At 38.4% G+C, this 20257-nt stretch overlaps 1 protein-coding gene across 2 annotated transcripts in view; it reads left to right on the forward strand.

The window, feature by feature from the left end:
- Positions 1 to 20257, forward strand: part of MAP3K9 (mitogen-activated protein kinase kinase kinase 9) — a 54397-nt gene that overhangs the window by 8247 nt on the left and 25893 nt on the right. The gene's annotated exons all lie outside the window — the stretch shown is intronic.

Genomic DNA, 20257 nt, shown 5'->3' on the forward strand with positions numbered 1-20257 from the left:
TATTCGGACTAGAGACTGCTAGTTGTAAAAGGGAAACATATCAACCAGAAGACCAGCCCAACTAGAGGGACACCAGTGCATGGTGTCACCAGCCAAACACAGATATGGATGCTAGGAAACTTCTGTACAGTCAGCAGCAAGAGTAAATGTCTCTTGTCACAGTGAATCAGCAGTATGTAATTGTGCTGCACTGTAAATTATCAGTGAGAAGTTGAGGGCTTTGCTACATATATTACTAGCATTTTCCTCATTTGGGAGGAAGCAATAGTAAAGAAAGACGAAGAATGAGTGGGAATGCCTGTGGAAGGATTCGAAGACGTCCTATGTTTGGAGGGGAGAGGTAGAGAATTTACATGGTGGTCTTGACCAAAGATACCATCCAATCTAGTACAGAAATGATGGGTGTAGGAAAATTCTAGCCCAGCTAAGTTCACAGAAAGCAGTATTACATTTGGGAAACTACATAAATGTAGGAGCTGGTACTGGAGAGAAGGACTTCAGGTATTTTAAGAAAAATTAATTGTTTTGTAACTCTGTTTTGAAATAAGATGAATTAGTAACCTCAGGTATGGGATTGACATGTTACAACAGCTGTTTAGTTTGGCAATATAGAGTTCTTCATTCTGTGCTGTAAAAATGCATACTATTTTAAACATTTGAAAATATATGTTCTTTTCTGGGGTGTATCTATAAAGCAAGTATCATAAATAGTAGACTGTGACAACGGTGGAGCTTTTTTTTGGGGGGAGTGACTGTTGGTCTTTTCTGTTTGTTTGGGGCTTTTGGGGTGTTTTTGGTTTTTTTTTTTTCCCCAAAAGTGTATATTACCTATACATGCAGGTAGACTTAACTCATGGTTATCTGTAGGATAAACAACTTTGGACTGCCCAAGTCATGTCTTTCCTGAATACTCTGTCACTGCATTGCTGAAATCCCTTTTCCGTTATATGTAATAAGCATCTTGGAAATTTCTCTGCTCTGTTTTCTGTGGAAAGCTTTTTACAAGTTTTGTAAAGATTAGTGGACTAAGTATATTATTGCATCCGGATTTATATATGGTTTGCGTTTTCTGTGTTTTTCTGATGTACTTAGTTTTCTCAGTTACTGTGGATAATCGAGAACAGGTTATGTGGTTAGCTTTGTGCCTGTAGAATTACAAGCTTGTAGCATTTTCTTTGAACAAGTTACCACCCACCAACTGATAGGCAGTAACGTGTCTCTGCAGAAGGAACAGTTTCTGCTTGCAAGAACTTCAAAAAGATTCTTGCAGACACATTTCTTTCATGTACTAAACATCTACAAGTACTGTAGAGCTGTCATGGGAGCATCAGCTGTATTGATCTACTGATTGGTACTGCCTACGTTTAGTAATAGATAGTGATTCTCATACATCTCATCTTGCCTTCAAGCACCAGCTGGGACCTGCACTATCCATCTGAAGCTGCAGGATGAGTTAGTTTGGGAGTTAGCGAACAAGATGGGGGAGTGGGAAAGAACAGAGTTGCCTTATTTAAAATGAAATTTTCTACTAGAATAGAAGAAAATCAGAGAATGCCTTGCTTTCAGATGTCTGCCTATATTTAGGCAGATACAGAATGCATAAGGATGGTACTTCATGATGAACCTTTTAAGAAGGTCACATTACACTTCGAACAGTAAAATAAGTCAAGTGGGCACCTTAATACAAGTCTGAGAAATTACCCCATTATATATGTATAAGGATTTGAAAAAAAAAATCCTTTTTAATCTAAACTATCGCAGCTTTGTGGACTCAAGTAGTGGGAACCAAAACAATGCTCAGAATAGTTCTCAACATTTCTGATGGCATAGTAAAGAACATAAGGTATTGATTGCTTTGGGAGGTAACTTCGTCTTGTATAGGGACTGAACTTCAGGGGATTATTTGAAGATTCTGGGAGGTGTGTGTTTCTTGAGGTTCTCCTCATCAAAAAGCACTTGCCAAACCAATTGTCTGTTTTCCTTCTTTTAACCAAAAAGGTGGACATTTTTTCTGTTCCATCATTTTTCTTCCTTTTTTTCTTCTTTTCATTATCACAACTTTACGTTTAATGCTAATACGTTTAGAGTGGAGGAAAAGTGCCCTGTACGTTTTAAGGACCGTGTTTAAGGCAGACATTTATTGTAAGTCTTGGAGGTTCCGAGGGCTACCTGTTTCATTGCTTTGGGGATGCTATCAGGAAATGAGTACATAAAGATCTTCACAGAACAAATTGCACACCTGTGATTTATTTTTAGAGACCCTGAAATTCTTTTGCTGAGTGTCAGTTCAGTTGGCAGTGAGTCTGGTAGTCGAGTGTTCCAGTGGCATTACCAACTCTCATGTCAGTTGTATAACTACACAAGAGAAAGAAGATAACCCAGGAAAGCTATTTTGTTCTGCTGTGTGAGGAGATAAGTGTTTCTCTTTTTTTGGCATTTGATTAAAGAGACTTAATTTATTCCATGTGAAAATTAATCTTATTAATCTGACAGAATCCTCTCTGGCTTCTTTTTCTTCTCCTTATCTGGTGATATTGCTAACCTTTCCCTCTTCAGCTGCATGTTGGCGCTTCACTGAGCGTATGTTACAGAATTGGTAGTAGGCGTCTCCCAATGTGAAGGCTCCTAACTAATCTAAATGCTGAGCTATAGAAAAAAAGCAACTAGGAGTGCCCACTGAAGTCAACATCACTATGTTTAGCACAGCTTGTAGAGTTTCCGTTTCTCTTATCTCTTATCTGTGATCTGGCCACAGGAAGGTGTTTGGCATATAACACTTAGGATCAAAAAGGGAAGTCCTGTTGGTTTTAGTGAAGTATTGTAAATAATGAAGCTGGTCCTGTTTGTTTCTATTTGTCTGTCAATGTTAGATATGCCAGCATTGCTATAGGAATAATGGCAGTTAACTAATGCTGCAGAGAACTAGCAAAAGCATATTTGCTCTTTTTTTTGACTGGTTCAGCAAAATATGTTTGTTATTTGCACTACATTGAAAGATTTTGCTGAGGGTGTTCATGCCAGTTAGCAAAGTGCTTTACAAAAGTCACCATGTTTGTGTTCCACAAAGTGGCACAGAAGATTAGCAGCAAAGTGACATGGCCAAGGTCAAAGAAAGAGGTAAGGACAGAGCTCAAAATAAACGCCAACAATTCTGATTCAGTCAAGTCAGTAGTTCTTCTCTTCTAGTTCTTTGAAGATGTTAATCTCTCCTACTTTTTGGACCACCAAGGTAAGCTTGTGGTATCCTGAGAGTCAAAGCTCTAGCTTTCTAAAGAATTCAAAAATCTGCTATAGCTTTGCTTATTTATTTTATGCAGTTGTTAAGCCTTTTTCTGTTCATAAAGACGTTAATAGAGCTGACTTTCACATGGTCTCTGGACAGTTGTTCCTAGGACTTACAATATTCCTTGTTCTTTATTTTTTTTAAAGTATGGGCAGAATTTGGGAGCAGGGAGTTCCTTGCAACTAGTTCAAATCCAACCCAAGGACAACAGGACTGCAATATTACGTATCAGTCTTGATAACATGTCATTAGTTATCTCATTCCTTGTTGCAGTATTCACGTCCCAATCCATTCATAATTGACACTTCTGTTGGGCTTTTCAGAGAAGAAAAAGCACTTAATGTAAACCTCTTCCTCTGTCTGGCAGTGTCACAGAGGAGAGCTCTTCCAGGGTCTGCTTAAAGTATGTTGGCAGAGCAGTTTGGAAGTCTGCACTATTATTGCTGCTTCTGGTACTTCAGTGTAATTTGCTGACTAACTCTCCAATCTTGTACGTTCTATCAGAATGGATTTCCTTTGTCAGTGCAATTAAATGAGTGTGAGTAATGCTTCATGTAAAGTGTAGTGAAACTATTTCAATGGCATCTGAATGCTTTACACTGGGTGAATAATTGATCTGGCCTTAGTTGGGTGGTCCCTTGCCCTGTAAGAAGAAAGTGATAAAAATGTGAGTTTTTGGGGGGGGAACAACAGCTGGGAGATTAATTTTATGCAGATGTTTTCCAGTTCAGTTTCAGGGAGCAAAAATCAGTAAATCAGTAAACCTCTTTTTTTTTTTTTTTTTTTTTAATTAAAAGATTTAAAAAGTATGTACAGTAGAAATTCAGGCTGTTTGAAAGGCTTGATATACTTCTAAAGGTGATTAAAGCTGACTTTTCAGGTTCTGCCCTTAAGCAATTATCTGATTCTGTGGACACGCTATACAATATTGCTAATGGTGCATAACTCCTGGTTCTGGTTACTCTGCTTATTTCTCTGTCTCCCCAGAGTATCGGCCTTTGTGGTGATATCCTGGTCACTTGTATTGAGGTTAAAAAAAATTCCAAATATCTATAATTTTTTGCATGTGGTAATATGATGATGAAAGTCATGCCAGTAATACTACAACTTTTTGTTGAACAGAATGAAAAAAATTTTAATTGCATGTGTTATTAGTTCAGAAGATGTAAATTATACCTGAAAGTTATGCTAATTTTTAAGCTGTTGAGACACGGGGAATTCACAGAAGTAGGGTGACAGTTTACTTCGGGGTTTTTTTTTTTCTTAGCTTGTCTAAATTAGTGCAACTACTTTCCTCTTGGAGAGGTTTGACAGATGCTTTCATGTTGCAGTCTTATTTTCAGTATGTTTTAGTAGATTTCTGAGAGTTCCAAAATAAAAATACATCTCCTGTAAATGGTTTGTTTTAGTTGAATATGAATTGATGTCTTCACTGTTAATTGCAAGTCAAAAATAGAAAGATTTTATGGAATAAGCTTGATGTCTACAAGAACACTTTGGTATTCTCCTGCTCAGACCAAGTAGCAAAAAGGCAATTTCACAAATGGAATACCTTATCTTTGTAGACAAGAATGGAAAGAGTTCCTCTCATTTTTAAGAAGTGAAATTGTGTCTACTACTTTTAAAAACCTAGCTAATATCCTTCTCATGTCTTTGTGACACTGCATATATTTTTCTGCAGGGTTCTTTCTCCTCCTAAGAAAAAAATAACCAAGAGTTATGACACTAAGCACTTTCCCCAAATGCTGCATATGGAACCATAGAACAGATATGAGCAGACCTGAGCACCATCATGCAGGAGGTGTACCTAGGCATCCTGTGTGCCACTCCCATGAATTCACTGTCTGACTATCTGTGACAGAGCTGGGATAAATCTGTGTTTTTCTGAAATGTCTAATAGCAAGTCAAGAGTGAGAACAGCCTTGTGGCATTTCCGGGAAGCTAGAATAACTTCTTCAGCTCCACTTTTTTTTTTGCTGTTGCTCCCATGTCAATAAACTTAATTTGAATTTTGAGATATTTCTTTCAGCAGCTTCACTTTTGCTTTTCTCATCAAAAATTCCTTTCAGAATTTCAACATATCCGAAGCAAACATACTCACTCTTGAAGCATCACAAGTTAAGCACATCACTTGCTCTGTGAAGTGATGATTCATCACCCAAGATGATTCCTTAATTTTAAGTAATATCCCATTTTGAAGACGGTGCATATTCCCTTATGACAAGACAAAGAAAGCCTTAAGCTGTTGGAAAGAATACAGGATATAGCACGTGATTTTAAGAATCTGCCTTTTGGTACATGTTTACTTTCTGATTCTAGAATAGTTTCATTTAGATTGGTGTGACTTTGATTTCCAAAAGGTTGCCAAAGTTGACTGCCATATCTGGTAATTGCTTCTTAATTGTCCAGCTGCTAATGGAAAGGTAAATTCAGCCATCCTCAGACCTGAACTTTTTCCAGATATGAAAAAGAAATAGTAACAGAACCTCATGCACTAAGAAGAGAAACTATCGCGATGTATAAGGATTTATAATTATGTTGTTTGGTGTCATCGGTGTTTCTTAAGATCAGGGAGAAGAGGACTCACTCGCATAACAGTAAATGTTTGGGTCCCAGCCTGTAGCAGAATCGTTATGGTGGTAATGACAGCATGGTGCAGCGTCGTTTAGGGTTCTCTTCAGAAGGAAGTAGCCAGAGGATAGACAGCCGTCCTATGAACTATTTGTGTTACTACCACACACAGCCCTTCCATTCTGCTTTCTAAAAGCATTGTTATATTACTCAGGTATTTATTATAACACCATTTTTTATTAAAAACAAAAATACCTTCCCAAAACACCAAACTTTATCTAATGCACAATTCCAAATTATCTCTGAAAACCTGTATGTGCTTTGAATGCTGTACTACTTAAGTCCTGGATGATTTTGAGAGCTACAAGCCAAGCTCCTAGTTAGCTGTACAACGTCTTCCTCTGATGCTTCATCAAACAGGCTTCTGGAATTTGCTTTGGCTGTTGAGAAATATTAAGTTTTGCTGTTCATTTTACAACTGGAAACCTTCATTTAAAATGTGAGCATGGCTTCAACCTTGCTGATTTATAGACTTACTGTTTAGATGGGTAGCAAATAATAGTCAGTGTGCCAATAGCTCCCTTTAGTAGTAACAGGTAAATATTTGTGCCACTAAGATTTTGTTTATTGCAACAATTGCTGTGCTTAAATTGGGGATTCCTGGGGGGTTCTTGTGGTGCTATAAAGAAGTGCTAGTATGGGTAATTGCTGTGAAGATGGAATATGTAAGGGCAGTGGGATGTATGTGAACCAGGTCATGTGGTTCACCTGCCACAAAAGTGTTACAGCATTTCCTACTGTTTTCTCATCTTTGAGTATGGGCTTAGGAAAAGATGTTAGAGAGAATAGTCTTTAGTTGCTTTTGACTTTGCATTGTTCAAGGATCCTGAAAATAAGAAAAATCCCATAACTTTGATTAATAGAACTCGATATGCATAATTCTGCTTGTTGAAGTGTTGTCAGTCTTGCCCTTGGATTTATTGATTTGCTTTTTCTTGTTTGATGTTATCAGTCACATAGTGTGAGGCTTTGATATGAATATGGTCATCTGGTAACTGGGGGATATTCCTAATGCTGCATCAGGGTACTGTGTAGTCACTTAATACTCTTTGATCATAGAGTACACTGGGTCAGAAAACTAACAGAAATCTAACACATCAAAAAGTGAACAGCTTTCTTACAGGTTTACTGCATGAGCTGTTATCTTGCATGGACTTTCATGTGCAACAGTGCAGGACTACCCTCTTTCTCAGCAGCTGGCAACTTGTTCTGCTCAGCTTAAGGTAAAACTCTGCAGTATTCAAGAAAGTCTGAATTTCACTGTTGTCAGCTGTGTTGATTGTGCATCTCGGAGCCTTTTAACATTTGTTCTGATGAATGGAAATACACCTCTCTTCCTTTGCTTAAGGTTTTTAAATTAAATCTGATTTAAAAAAAACCAACAAAAAAAGCGCCCCAAAACCCCACAAATCACCAAAAAAACCAGCGTCTGGTGTGGTTTGTGCTGCTGCCTGTGAAGTTTTTATGTCTTCCTTACCTTCTAGATTGTGGAGTACCATCCTGTTCCAGGAATGAATAGTACTTGGTGTTTTTGACTGTTTCATAGAGATGTCTTAATTGAAGCCAAAGCAAAACAGTTCTGTGCTACTTTTTTCATCATGAATTTCATGTTTCTATTTGCCTGGAAATGTCTCCCACTGAACCAGCATTATTATTAAATCTCTTTTCTGACAGTCTCTTGAGCAACAATGAATGAATGCCATTCCTGTGATTCTACTCTTCCCTTTCCTTTTTTTGTTGTTGCCTAATACAGTTCTTGTTGCAAGCTTTCAAACTGATATGATTTGGTGAAGCACTGTGTTGGGTACAGATGTAATTATATTTTTTCCTTGGAGCATTTAACTGATTATGAAGAGTACAATAATCCATGCCTGAGCTAGAAGATTGTTCCAGTGTAAGCAGTATGGTAGGATTTAGTCTGAAACCAGAGTTGAACAGCTCCATTTTTCCAGGAAGCTCACGTGAGTGTTCTCCGGAGCATTCAGAGTGTTTTGTACCAGATCACTAAAGTGATAAGACTTTTTCAGCTTGGCTAGGTGAAAGGATCGATTCTAAATATATCGTGGCTCTGGAAGCCTTTCCTATCCCCTCCCCCTTTATGCATTAGCTCTTTAGAGTTACTGTACTGCACGGCTTAAAATCCAAGAACTGCTGTGCTGTCACATCCATCACCTCCTCTAGGTTGATGGAAGAGGACAGTCGGCCAGCTTTATGGATTTGCTGAACCCTCATGCTTACCGAATAATTAAAAAGCTTTTGCTTCCAAGGTGTATATTTTTTAAATGTGTTTTTGCTGGATGGTTAGTGATAAAAGAGAGCAGATATTTGCTTATTACTAGAGACAATATTTGTATTCTTTGTTTTTCCTTCTAAGAGGTGAAATTTTGAGTGAGTCTTAAATTCTGTGGTCTACAGGATCTTAGGCGACACTTAGCCTTCTGCACCACAAACAAATATTAGAATAGAGATGCAGTCCTACTGAAATGAACGGCGGAGTACCCAACAGAAGGTAGGTAAAGGCTGCATGTGGAAAGCCCGGCCTCAGTCCGTGTGCAGATCTGTTAATCACTTTAAGTACTTTGAATGCAGGATCAAGAGCAGATTGCTCATTATCTGGATACTTGTGAAGCAGAGCTGTGCAGGCTGACTATGGAAGGTAGAGCTAAAATTGCAAATTAGATTTTGGCAAACTGCTACAATATGAGGTCTCATTTTGGAGTGAGTTTTTGAAATCCTTTCCCAAAAGCTTAGTTCTGTCCTCAAGGCACTATGCCAGCGTACTGCCAATAGGACTTAATTATTAAAAAAAGGAACACCTGGCAAGCTCAGTCCCTTGTCCCCTTTGCAATAATGCTGTTTTTTTGACTTGTTAGGCAAACTGCAGACTTACTAGCTAGCTTCTGGCTCTCTGAGACCATGACTCTCAGACAATGCAGCAGCATGAAGCAATATATTAAGGTTATCTTTTTATCTAACATCCAGTATTTCCCACCACCACCATCTGAGCTGAAATGTATCTTGAAGTTTTGCTTATTCATGGGAGGGGAAAATAGGATTGGAACAATCATGGTAAGTTCAGTGAAGCCATCTTCTATGCAAGAGCATTTTTGCTTGATCTATGGATACTTTTCTCCTTCAAATAAGGACTGTTCAAAAACTATAGGACTATGGTTAATATTTGCTATTACTATAGTGCCTTCTAAATAAGAACCCTGAAGATTTCAGAATGCATTGCGTTTCTTCAGAGTACAGTGGAAGTTTTTATTCACTTTTCAGATAAAAGCAAGTATAAAAAGTAGTAATTGGCCCATGCAAGAGGCGAAAGTTGCTTATCTCATTTTTCTGAATTAGTCTCAATTTAAAAAAATAAATCCACATTTGCATGAATTTCACAGCTTCTCAGTAGTTGAAAGTGTTTGAACTGGAAATAGATCTAGAAGGCAGTCAAAGGGATTTGGGCAAAGCGAAGATTATACCTAGATTGTGGGGAGATGAGTACAAAAAATATTGTAAACTGAAATTGGCTGTCCCAGTTGTGAAATTCCAGGGTGTGTCTGTCAGGGAAGAAATTCAAATTTAAGTGTAGTATTAATATTTTAGTGTTCATGGACCCTCTGGCTAGGAGTAGAAGTTCTTGGAAAGTGCCTTCAGAGCTGTCCTAGCTTGGATAACTTTATTCTGTAGTCTGAAAAACAAACCCTTAGAAAACATATGGGGCTGAGTGAGGAGATTCTTTGTTCAAGGCAAGGTTTCCTGTAACAGATTGGCTTGGTTGTGGAGATGTGGGTGGGTTGGAGAGGCTGGATCCTGTGATATTAATCAGACTTTTTTCCTCTCTGACACACCTTCAGCTTCAGTAAGCCTTTAGTTGACTTCTGAAACTTGTGTAAAGCAATTCTTTGCTTTAAATAAATCTGGAATTGTTTTGAAATAGAAATATTCTCTGTTTCATTCAACTCTTGCACTTAAGACTTCTGCTGTATTGCTGGCAGGAAGAAGTTTAATGGTAGTACCTCCTCATACAGGTCTGGATTGCTCTTAAATCCTACCATGGAAAAGACTTGCAGCTTTTAGAACTGAAACCCTGCTCATGGTTTGCATTTAAGGGTCTCAGAGTGAAAAAGCATTAGTTTCCATAAAGGTTTTACTGTGTTCTTTTCTTTCTGTAAAGCTCTGGGATTTGATGGACTTGGTATCTGATACATCTCCTTATAGTACTTGAATTATCTAAGTGGAGGAAGTGGATGAGTTGATGCTTATCCACTATCTGACAAAACTTTTCCTATTTTGCATTTTGGTAAGTGAATCCACAGTAAGCTGTTCTGTTTGCAGGATGGAGGAAGAAATAAAATGTGTCCAATATTCCCACCCACAATGAGTACTCAGCTGCAGCAATGGTCTTTCACACTCCAGCTATGACAGGGTAAGCATTAGTTCCCCTCTTCGTAGCTGCCTGTTGACCTTACTGCTGTTGAAAACAGTGATCGTACAGTAACAGATGAGCAAAGGCCTATGGGAAAACAAATCTGGTACTAAGCTGTTGTATCTCTAGGTAGTTGAGTTGCTCTGGAGTGATCTGCAAAAACACCCAGCTGCAGCAAAAATGCATTATATTATTCTGGGAAAGAAAAGATAAGTTCAGTAGAGTAGTGTAATTCTGTGTGAGTTTGAGTTCCTTTGTCATTTTTCAGCCTTTGAGGTCTTAAGTAGTGGTCTTCTCGCTTCTCTTCAATCTAACAAAATAAGAATAGATATGGTGAAGCATTGGGACTAAAGGAGAAGTCTAGTTGAGAGTCCAGGTAAGAATATGAGAGACTGGGGAAGAAACTTCACTAAGTCTGTGCAGGTAGTTGGATGGCTACTTAATGATTTAAGTGTTAAAATTAAATGTTTCTGCACCAAGTAAAATAACAAAGATGACATATTTATCCTATTTATAGTCCTTCCTCTTGTCATTCTCACCCAGCCATCGCTGTTGCTCTACCTCTTGGACTGTGTAGCCAGCTGATGTGGCTCTAAGGAGACAGACTACAGCACAAAATAATGAGTAGGGGCTCTTGTGAATGGGTGTGAGTGGGATGTGCTTGCAGGCTAAATCCTTTTGCTGGAGTTTTTCATCATGTCTTGATATGACTGCTTTCCTCATTCCTGGAATCTTGGATGGCAAAGCATTCAACCCACAGCAGTGCTAACATTGAAGACTGGAACAGAACTACTGAAGTGCACTGACAGTTACAGGTATTCAGATATTTCCAGCACCTTTGGGTTTTTCAGGCCTGTTCAACTCTACATCATCAAGTTGCTGTGTCTATCTGGTAGTTTGCAGTCAGGACCTCACCTGAGACCTCTACCACCCCCTCTGTCTGGGAGCTCCCTTTAAGCTCAAGCTAACTTGAAGTACCTTCATAATCAGATTTTCTTATGTTTCTGGCAAACAAGCTTTTGATACTTTCTTCAGATTGTTCTCCCAACCTGTTTCAAAGCACCACTATCCACCGTAGCACACTAGATACACTGTTAATGGTAGGCATCTCTGAAGAATTGATAAAGCTTCAAAATACAACAATAGAACACATGAGTTAATGTTGCTTTATCACTAGGTAGTAGCCCTCTTGTTTCATGGTCTACCTAGAACTGTAGTATTTAAATAAAAGAATGGCAGGTATTATGGCACTAAAATACTGACTGTATTGTCTCAGTTGGGGAAAAGTTATATGGAAGTTAAATGTGAAGCCAGCAATCATCCATCAAGTCAGAGATACATCCTGGTGTACCACAGACAACAAATCCAGCTTTTTCCCCTACAGTAGGGATCTTTATCTTCTAGCCTGCTCCCTTCTGTATTTCTTCCTGTATGCTTTCAGTTCACATTGCACTCAGTCCCTCTCTTATTTCTTTTTAATTTCTCCCTTCACTTAAAGATTGTAACCATTTCCATCAGGCTTCATATTAATTAGCTAATAGATTTCTGTTCTTGTGTGCCAGGCTTACTGAGTAGCGTCATGCACAGCTAAATGACTTGGTGTAAACTGTAAGCTTGACCATCCAAGAGACTGTCTTGGATTTTTTTGCAATTTCTTTGTGTTTCTTAATACATACACACTCTGGACTGGGAACGGGACCATGAACTTGCTGATAACAGCTGTTGTCATGAAATACGGGGGTGATGGGCAGTTTGGTGGTTAACTATTGTGGTAGTATTGCAAGGTAATCTTGCTTTCCTTGGTATTCTGTCATTACCAATTTTTGCCTCTTAAGTCAGGAAGTTATTTTCTTGGTGTGCTGTGTGCTAAATAAATTGGGAATACAACAGTGGAGTAGTTGAAGAAGTGGAAGCCGGTACAGCCAGAAAATTTTGGTATGCCTGGCTGTTCGTACTATTTTGTGCAGTAGACAGCAGTCCCTTTCCTCTACCTTCATATATAAAAATGGGCTATTTTTGCTGTGGGTGATCATGCTGTAGTAGTTCCTCCCTGAATGTTGTTTTGTTTCTGAAGTGATGAGTCAGCTTTTAGCACAAGCAAAGGAGTATTCTGTTCAGCACTACACTATGCAGATAAACCTAATCCTTTCTCTAGGCTGAGAAACCAGAAAAAGGCAATTATACGACCATATTTTGCTGTCTTGTCACATAATTTTGACAGTGAGATGAAATGAGGAGCCACTTCCTACCAGTTTTTTGATGTTACTAGCAACTGGATCAGCATGGGTTAGTGTTTATTTTTCCCTATTTGCTCTTTCCCACTACTTTCGCCCACTGGAGACTAAGAATGCTGTCCTAACTGTCCAAAAGTGTAGCTGAAAACTAAAATAACCCTTCCAAAAGAAACAAGCAAAAAATCTGACAGTGTTACTGCCTTCCAGGGGAAGTTTGTGTTTGTGAGAGGAGGTTACAACATGTTTTCTGGCTCTGCTGGTATAATATGAACAGAACAGCGGATTAAAATAGCAGCTGTTAATTTTGTTGCAAAAAAAGATATTCTTAATTTCCCGTGTTAAAACTTTCTTTCTGTGAAAGTAATCTACCTCTTTAAACTAGCTTTTCATGCATACTGGAGGTAGTATGTTGCTGGATGAAAAATAGGAGGTGTATTACTGAGGTTTTATAAAGTGACCAACTTAGAACCTAAGTAAAGCTTTATCATGTTTGTTTCAGTGATCGGATTGAAAGATTCAGTACAGATGGTTTATCTGTTTATGTAGGGTAGAGGAGTGTGTTTGGAAGAAGAGTAGATGGGTTTGAGAAGAAGAAAATTAAAGGAAAGGGATAGAAATGTGTATATTCTGGCAGCAGGGAAGAGATCCAGACCAATTAGTGCTTCTAGCATAATTGGAAAGAGGACAAAACATGTTGTAATAGAAATAAGTTAGGTTAAGCAGAATGAAAAATATATCAACAATGCAATTATTTGCATTGGAACACTATAATAAAGTTGAGAATATTCCCAAAACAAAGTTTGCTCAGCAGTTTTAAACTCCTTCCTGCAATGGCTAAGAAGCAGGAGTGATACTGGCATATTAGGTGTGGTTTACCCAGCCCTCTTAGAGTTTATTAAAATGTAGGTACAAGTAGATCAAAGGATATACAGCTTTATACCCCTGTGTTTACCTTGTCATGGTGTATTTGTATATCTGATATCGTATCTTTCTGGTAGATGCATGAGTAATGAAAATACAACTGTTTAATATCTGGAAACTAGGTTCTCCTTGCAGTAAGACTTTGTGTGTTTGACAAAGATGTTTACCATTGACTTTTCAATTGATTCAGTGATCATTAAGCTGAGTGGTGCAAGATGCAATGAATTATGACCTCCAGCTGTCTTTGTGGGCCAAGATACAGTTTTATTTAAGACTGATTTAACAGTAGTACCAGTTTGACTTAAATCAGCTGTCCTACTAATAGAACAATATATTTCTGAAAACTTAATTTTAAAAAAAGTTCAGAACACTGAGATAATCTTGCAACTATGAGTAAATCGGTTTTCACCAGATGGCTCTCTAACATCTGGTGTGCTGGGGAACTTCCCTAATTGAAATTGCTTACTTATACCAGACCACAGATTCATGTGGTTTGAGTTTGGGCACTTAGCACAGATGTGCCTCTAATCAAGAGAGGCTCCTGTAGAGAGTAACTCAGAGCATGTATATTAGACTTATGCTTGGAATCCCCTTCTGCAGAGGCTTTGTCTTTTCTGACTGTGTTTGGAGCCTAGGAAGGCTGCCTTCTGAGATGCTGTGAGTTTGTTTCATCCAAGCTAGATTTCACTGTAATGATCCATGACGATGGAGCAGGGGGAACGGGAAGAAATTTGCCTTTTGAACATGTGAGGCTGTGGTAGGTGTGCATCTTTTCCATGCATGCAAGACAGAATTTAATCTTTCTGAAAATGTTTATCACTTGCCTCCAGGGCAGCCCTTCTATAGTTTTATCTTATAGTTTATGGCAGAGTTGAAACTTGGTTAGCATTTAATCTGTTAATTTTTTTAACTCCAGTCTGTATTCCTTCAGAATTAATTTGATCCTCTGTTTTGCCTACTTAGAACTAACCAGTGGTTTTGGGTACTAGTACAAGATGCCTGCAGTAACAAAATTTTAAAGCTGCAGGTTTTGGTGTTTTCACTGCAGTGATTTCTCCTTCTGAAAGGACATAGAATAGTCCTAGATACGTATAGTCCCAATCCTAAACACGCTAGTGCAAGTTCATGAGTTGCTAGTGAAAGTTCAATGTTCTAACATGAAGATCCACCTTTGGAACCGTCCTTAAAGGTCTCATTAGAGCAACAACAGCCTTAACTCTGTCCTTCTGTTAAGTAATTGTGCACTGTCTAGTGCCCCACAGAGCGGGCATCCTCATAATGACTTGTGATGACAAGACAGAACTGAGGATCCAGTAGAGGCAACTACATGAAGGCTGAAGGATATAATGGTATCTTAGAAGTCTTAATCAAGTTGCTTTTTGTATTGCTTTGAATACTAAGACAGATGGGTTTGTCTTTCTAGTAAAGCATAATAATGTGGAATGGGGTGGAGCAGGAGGAAGAGCTGACTCAGTGTCAGATACCATTGTGTCGGTCATACTTCAGTGGGTCTGTTTCTGTGAGGTCTATTTTCCATACAGATCTTTGTTTAAACAACAAAAGCATCTGAATTGGCCCTGACTCTAGGAAAAAAACCCCTCATTCTTGATGTCACTGATACACAACTGTGACTCACGAAACTGAGAATCATCCCCTCTGGGATCTGTTATCAGTGGGATCTGTGTACTTCTAAAGACTTTATTACTTTCAGTAAGACTGACATTGGGTTCTGTCAAAAGCCTGCTAGCTATTAATACACATACAGAATGATACTTAAACTGGAGAAGGTAAACTGGCTTCACCTGACCTCAAGAAGTTGATTTCCATTACTTCCAACTCTGCTAGAAAAGCTGCTAGCTCAAATCACAAACAAGGATAAGAGGATCTTGGGTACATCCTCAATTCTTCCCCCCTGCCTTACTAACTAAGAAACCATCTTTAAATCGTACCAGCACTGGCTGAGTTAACTCCCCATCACTCTTTGTGCAGATTGAGACTGGAATGAGAAACTCCAGTTGTATCGGGAAAGTCTCTAATGATACTTGTGTTTCAGCATCTGGTGTTGCCTGCTAACTGAAGAGTATTAGACCTGGTGAAAGGTGTGGTTAATGGCCAGCATTCAATCATCTGCAGAATGTACTGAAGATGCTCTTTGTAAACTTTATCAGTCTGCTTTGGCTCTGGCCTCTTAACTATTGCTTCAATAGTCAAAACAACTCAATCAAAACATATCTGAAGCAACTGGACTTGTTCTTGTGGAAATTAATACTCATCCACATTACTGTGATTCTGAAGGGGTAAATGCCAGGACTTGTTGACTAAGGATGATTCTCTGATAATATGGATCTTGATTGCTGAATTCACTCATGGCAACAAAGACAAATTAAAGGATGCAATTAAGAAAGGCTGTTTAGTAGCTGGGATGGTCTTATAGGCCTGGGTGCTACAGGTAGTACTGCGAGCATGATGGTAATTGTCCATGAAGTGTCAAAGTACCAAGCATAGGGTATCCTAAATCTTCAGAGAGTAGGCTACCAACTGCCACCTACAGCTCTGAACTACTCGGAGATAACTGAAAGTGCTGTAAAGTTAGTGATGAAAGCAAGCCATGCAGTGCCTTTCCTCTTTGTTACTGCAACTTCTTTTGTCCTGACTAGAAGCCAAAGCATCACATAGATGGAAACCTGTGTTAAAAAGTACTGAAAATATAACGATAACAAGTTTTCTCATCTCTAGCAATACACAGTTTTTTGTTTACTTGCTGTAATGTCAGACAGTATTACTAAGGACTGCACTAGACTGAGTCTTGTCAAATGATCTTTGAATTCTGCCTTATACTATTCTGCTAGTTAGTCTGTCTCATCATCAGACCAGTAAGTGTTGGCTTATTGCCTTTGGTTACCTAACCCACCCCTTTGTTTATATGGTGCCGCCTCCTTTCTCTGTACCTGAGGAAACTTTCTCACAAGAGTCTGATATGAAAATATCCTTGATGCTTCTTGTAAGGCACCAAAGATGTTCTGAAAGAATATGGAGGAACATCAACAGACATTTTCATTTCAAAGAAAAAAGACTGGTCTTCATCATAACCTAGATAAGAGGAGGCCCAGTGTTTAATTTCTGCCTTTGTATCTCTCTAAGCTCAGATCTAACATGTCTTGCTTGACTGTTGTCTTTCAGCACTTGAAGTATGCCTGGCTCTCAAGACGTTAAACAGTGGGTCAGATCATTACCAGTAATGATTCTTGAGAGTCCTTGTGGTAAAGTTCTTAATAAATTCTTGGTAGTTGAAGTTACACATCTAAATCATATGTACCTGTATCTGGATGACTGCCTGATCCAGTGAAGGTCTTGCTAGGAGATACCAAGGCCTGTTTGGATCATATTCCTTTCTTGTTGTCTCAGCTGGGACACCTTGAGATATGGAAGAGCTGTCTTGTTGGACAGAATTCATCTGAGCTGTAATTAATTTCTCATTGTCAAATGCTTATTTTCCAGAGGACAAGTTCCAAGTCTTTCAGGAATCTATGAAAATGTATGCGAGCACTTCTGGATTATTACTCCTGTAAGCACACATGTTCATGATACCCTTCACCTAAAGTTGCTAACAATATTTATTGCTAGTTTAAGCCACCATGCTTTGGTTTGCACTTGCAGCATGCAAAGTACATGGTATTGGTGATTTGCTATATTAAGTTGTTTTGCTATAGCAGTTGGATCCTCAAAGCTTTCTGAATGTGCTTGTCATACCCGGGTTGCTTCGCTGGTCCCTTTTGCACACTGCCAGTTGGCTTCTACCCATGCTACTTAAGATCAGCTTTCAGCTTGTGCTACGGAGGAAAAAGGTGTTTTTTGAGTTGTTAGGAGCAGTAGTACATAGCACACCTTCATCTACAACTTGGCTGGCTCTGTGCATGCACACAGGAAGAGATTTCTTGCATGGGCCCTGCTGGAACGGGGAAATGGTGATCCACCATTAACAAGCTGACCCAGGTTCGGCATGTTCCTGCTGATTTGGCTCTCATTGCTCCCTGGTTGCCTGAAAATTAGGCCCAGTATCTTTGCTGCCAAACAATTTCTCTTTTTAAGGCTGGGAATGTGAAAGATTTTCAATTCAATTTTCTACCTTTTTTAAAAACCTCTATCTCATGCAGACCTTTTAAATCAAGAGACAGAATGTGAATATTTACTGCCTTGGTAGATTAGCTGTGGTTTTGGTGTAGGTGCTCTGTATTTGTGTCTGAATTTTTTTTGTTAGGCTGATCATCTGGCCACTGTTAGCTCTGTCCTAAGTGACCAAATCTATTCAAAGATGGAAAGGTGTGTTAACTCTGTAAGTGGAGGAAGTATGTTGCTTGCTTGTGTTTTGTATCGTGGTAGACTAATAAGAGTGCAGAAGAAATAGCACTTGAAGAAGAGAACTTGCACTGAAAGTATTAAACAAGAGGCTATAACTGGTTGTATATAAAGCTCGCAAGCAAATGAGACCATGTTGATTAGCATGAGTAAAATGCATTTGCAGTGGCCTAGCAACCTGGCTTGTGTTCTTCATAAAGAATATTTTTAAGGAGGAAACTGAGAGGAATTCATATTTCACCTATTTACAAGATTATTCATTGAAATCTGAGCAAAACACAAGAGGGAGAGTTGAGGGTTTTGGTTTGAAAATCTGACAGATGGGCTAGGGAGACTCCTAGCAGTTACAAGTGAGCCTGTTGGTACCGACCAAGATAAGGAGAACTGAAACAGATGCTGGAGAGAGATATGATTCTTAAAATTAATTTTTACAATTTTGGGCTGCAGGATTGTTATCCCAAGCAGTTATTACAAGGAAATAGAAGGGGAGTCAAGGTTGTAACTTGGGAATCAAGGACTAGCAGTAAATCCAGCTCTTTCATTGTCCCTCTCTGTGGTCTTTTGTCATGGTAATTTATCTTACTTAGCCTACATCTGACAAAAGAACAAGTTCATGGATACAAAAGAGCTGTGTAAGTACTAATTATTTTGTTAGAACTTAATACAAATCAAGGTAATTAGATTTAAATAACCTTTTGCGAGGAAGGTATGTACAACCCAACTGTGATATCTGGCTCTCTGTCCTGCTATTGAGCTCATTCAGACAGAATATGATCTACCTTGTGAACAACAAATTTGCTTGGTGCTCGCTGTGCTTATGGAGGGAAGCAAAAAATACCCAAACCCATGTTTTCTTGTTTCAAAGTTTTACTTTACTTTACCTTTACAACTTTACTGTATATCTATATATTACTCCACTTAAATCTAAAATTAGATTTTATTATTCTGCCAGCTCTTTAGGCAGAGTGGGTATATGGTATGTATATTCTAGGAAGTTTTTCACTCTTGCAATCAATGAGCGACTTGTTAGCAATTTCTCTTAGCAGTTCTTCATCTGCTAGAAAGAAGGAAAAAAGTTAGGCTTAGTAGAAGAAGAGGCACAAAGGAAGCCTTCTTCTGTATCTTTGTTTCTTGTGGTGGTTCTGTTCTACATTGAAGTGCGGCTCTAAAAATAAATATGCTTTTGCCCAAATGAAGAGAATAGTAACTCTAGGCCTCAAACTCCTCCTTCCTGTGCAATTAGGAAAATGAAGCATTCAGTAATGTCAGGAAGGAATTTTGCAAAAGAAGCAAGAACCAAGAGCTTAACCATAAGTCTAGTTCATTCACAACTTGAGATGGCCCACAAAAATCTTTAATGAAGTAGTATTTTGTGAATTCTGAAGCCTTGTAGAAAGGGTAGCTGATTTTTTTTTTTTTTTTAATTTTCAGAGAATAGACAGTTTGTTTAACTTTTAATAAAGTAAATGCAGTATTTTAACATTTAGATGTGTATTACTTACTATGCAGAAGTGTTCAAATAATGCTTTTGGCTTTTATTTCATGGGAAATCCCATTTTGAATATTGGAGGGAAGTATGAGAATGAATGTAAGATTTTTAGTTTTGTTGGTGCCCCCCCCCCCCCCCAAAAAAAAAAAAAAAAAAAAGAGCTGTGTATTAGCTTGAGACTGATACTTGGCTTGTGCCTTTTGCTGTGAAGTCATTGGATTAATGGTAATACAAATATTTTTTCTTTGTGACCCTTTACAAAGTGGCTGAAAATAATTTCACAGGTTTATGGCTACGTTAGTTATGGAAGTTTAGTGGCCTATTATATTCTGTTGCTTGATGTTACATTGCTGGTGCAACTTGTGTGGTCACTTCACATTAGGATAAAGAAAGAGGATAATGAGGTGCTGCTAAAGCAGAGTGGATACTTCTGGCCTCTGGTATACACTCATTTCACAGTGTTGTGACAGTACAGCTTTCTGGGTAAAGAGGAATATGTGCCTTATACCAAAGCATTCTTGAGTTCTGCCTCAAGGTTTTTTTAAAGTTCTTGGGTATAGACTCCTTTGCCATTGAAACATGGTAGAAACTTTTGGCAGTTTAACTAAAAAAAATTAGTGTCATGATGATGGGGGAGGGAATCTATAACATGGTGGTATATATGAAGTCTTGAATTGGCATGTTATTACTGGTAATCAATTTTTTTTTAATTGTGACTTTAAAAAAAAATAAATCTGTGTACATAGAGCTTCCACTCCTAACACATTTCCATGAAGGGTATATCCAGCCTCTGTGTGTATCTGGATTTAAAAAAAAAGTCCTTTAAGCAGTTCAAGAAAAAGATGCTATTACTGGCTTGCTGAGAGAGGATTAATTAGGCAATGTCTTCCCTTATCTGGATTTCTAGAAGTTACAGTGGT

This window comes from Mycteria americana, chromosome 5 (genome assembly GCF_035582795.1).
Source record: "Mycteria americana isolate JAX WOST 10 ecotype Jacksonville Zoo and Gardens chromosome 5, USCA_MyAme_1.0, whole genome shotgun sequence".
Classification (NCBI taxonomy): Eukaryota; Metazoa; Chordata; class Aves; order Ciconiiformes; family Ciconiidae; genus Mycteria; species Mycteria americana.